Source organism: Gadus morhua, chromosome 21, assembly GCF_902167405.1.
Source record: "Gadus morhua chromosome 21, gadMor3.0, whole genome shotgun sequence".
In the NCBI taxonomy this organism is placed as follows: domain Eukaryota; kingdom Metazoa; phylum Chordata; class Actinopteri; order Gadiformes; family Gadidae; genus Gadus; species Gadus morhua.
This window is the reverse complement of record NC_044068.1, coordinates 13,092,409-13,094,908: the sequence shown is the minus strand read 5'-3', so window position 1 is coordinate 13,094,908 and position 2,500 is coordinate 13,092,409. Positions and strand designations below refer to the sequence as shown.

General features: G+C 43.9%; 1 protein-coding gene across 2 annotated transcripts in view; it reads right to left on the bottom strand.

Moving 5' to 3' along the window:
* trim67 (tripartite motif containing 67) overlaps window positions 1–2,500 on the bottom strand; it is a 33,968-nt gene that overhangs the window by 16,762 nt on the left and 14,706 nt on the right. The gene's annotated exons all lie outside the window — the stretch shown is intronic.

Genomic DNA, 2,500 nt, shown 5'->3' with positions numbered 1-2,500 from the left:
GAATAGAGTCGATAGATAGACCCCTGCTTAGCGAGGTCAAGTCACAGCCTATCAGATACCCCTGAGACTATTACCAACCGTCTCAAAATGCATATTCATGAGCAAGCTAGAATCTTTGCCATCTTTTTATCCGTTTTTGAAAAACAGGGACATTACCGGTGACAGCTCCAGCCGGGAAAAGGCCACCAGGAATGGGGACTGTTCGGGGAAAACAGATTTGCAGACCCTATATAAGGGTCTGCTGTCGGAATTCTTGGAAAACGAAAAGATGTTCTGTAGCGTCGCCATGACTACGGTTTAAGACACATAGTCTGTGATCCGTGAGTGGGCTAATTTGAATGTGGTCAGGTAAAACGAGATTAATAATGACATAAAAATGGCTTTTGAAATGATTCTCCTTAAATTTAGGGGCACGCTTCAAGAAGTTCGCTTTCAGGGATAAATGTTTGTCATGAAATCAATTCATGTTATGTACAACAATTAATTTTCAGAGGACCCACTATTCGAGTAATGGCTTCTACCCCACAGATTTTTCATCCTCATTAAAGGCTTGGCTAGGTGCGACAGCAATAAAGGGATTTTTAGTACCTAATGATCCATTGTGTGGAAAAAAAATGTGGTGTGTGTGATGTGGTGTACTATGATTAGAATATATTAAGTCATTTCTGGCAGATTTGGTTATCCAAAGCCAAGTACAGAGTACTTTCTTCAATTAATTCTCTCTTAGATGAATGGGCAGGAATGTCCTGTAGACATCTGACTCAAGGATGTCTCCAGGACAGTTCAGCTGTGGTCATCGGAGGGGGGAGGGGGTCAAACACCCTTACCCCTGACTAGACGATCCTGTAAATCATACATACATACGTCTTTATCCCCCATTTCTACTATGTTCTTCTATATTTTCTAATCCGATGTCAATGCTGTACATTGAAGTCTACACACATCGTCTTCAGAGCTGGCTGTTTCAAGGCGGATGGAAACGCTATATTATTCTGGACTAATCCCTGGTCCTCCACCGTCCTATCAGTGCACATCAGCGGCGGCGGCTGGTAAAGGGAGGCTTACTTTTTTGACACGTCATGCTCCTAATCTCCTTCTTCTGAAGCTAGGCCACCAAAACAATGCAGAGGGGGGAACTGGAGGGAGGACGTCTCAACGTGCATTAGATCACTCTTTAACACCGCGGTAGTTATTTTAATATGCATGAAATGGCCTCAGATCGGTCCCACCGTGCGATAAGGCGACTATCGGGGGATACGATCGGAACTGATGCAGCGTGCACTTCACTAACGCTCATCAAATGATCCGGTCATCCCGACTTGACAACACCACTTCAGGAGGATCTGAGTATCGGACATGCACATTCACCCTGCCAAATCGGCCCTTAACTAACCTTAATTAACCTTTTTAATCAATTTAACCCGATCATCAACTGCCAGTAAAAGGTCCATGGTCTGTTTGTACATAGGCTACAGAATATTTTAAACCATTCGTTTCAAATGATCACAGATATCTATAGCTTATAATCCGTCACCCATGGTCTCATATGAGCCTACCCTCGAACCCACGTGTTGAGAACCACTGGAGTAGGCTCACTTGGATCAAAATTCAAAGAGGTGAAAGACTCTTTGCCATCGCTAAAGCTCACTCGATGTATTGCCCACCGGTCAAATCGTCACCCTAGTCAGGGATGGACCCAGAGAGAAGGAGGGCCGAATACATGCCTGAATAGTTTTACGGAGAGAAAATACGTTGAGTTGATGATCATTATTTGCTGACTGACTGTGATGAAGGAGAAGTTACTGAATGCAACTTGCACCAAAAACACAGCCCTGTTTTGGGTCTAGAGTTTGGGAAGATTTCTGTAAAACCCTATTGACAAAAAATACTGTTATGTTAATTATATTCCTGCCGGTGCCTTCGTCATGGCTAATAAACATTGCTTGCTTTATGATACGTTGCAGGTATCCAAGACAATGGAACGGAGAAAGTGACAAAAAAAACACCACATTCTCAACCCCTTTACATAGTTGAGTGAAACAATACAAGTTTGAACACACTGATTAGTTTAATTTCACCTAACCTTCCTATTCAATCTTCATTTGTATTTGTTTTTTATCATGTCTGTCGAACCAGCACTTTCTGTACCCCTACTGACCAAGCCTGCAGGGGTTGGGAATTTGAGTTGTCTGAGGATGTAGCGATGAAGGTGCGTGGTGGGGCGCTGTGCAGCCCTGTGAGACTGTAATTGTGATCAAGACCTGAGTTGACAGTCCTCCCCAAGCACACCACCCTTCAACTCCCTCAGCTTGCTTATTGGCCAAGGAATGACAGACAGAAAGACAGGGACCCACACACAGACATTCACACAGAAACTCTCTCTCCCACACACACAAACTTTCTCACTCTATCTCTCTCTCTCTCTCTCTCTCTCTCTCTCTCTCTCTCTCTCTCTCTCTCTCTCTCTCTCTCTCTCTCTCTCTCTCTCTCTCTCTCTCTC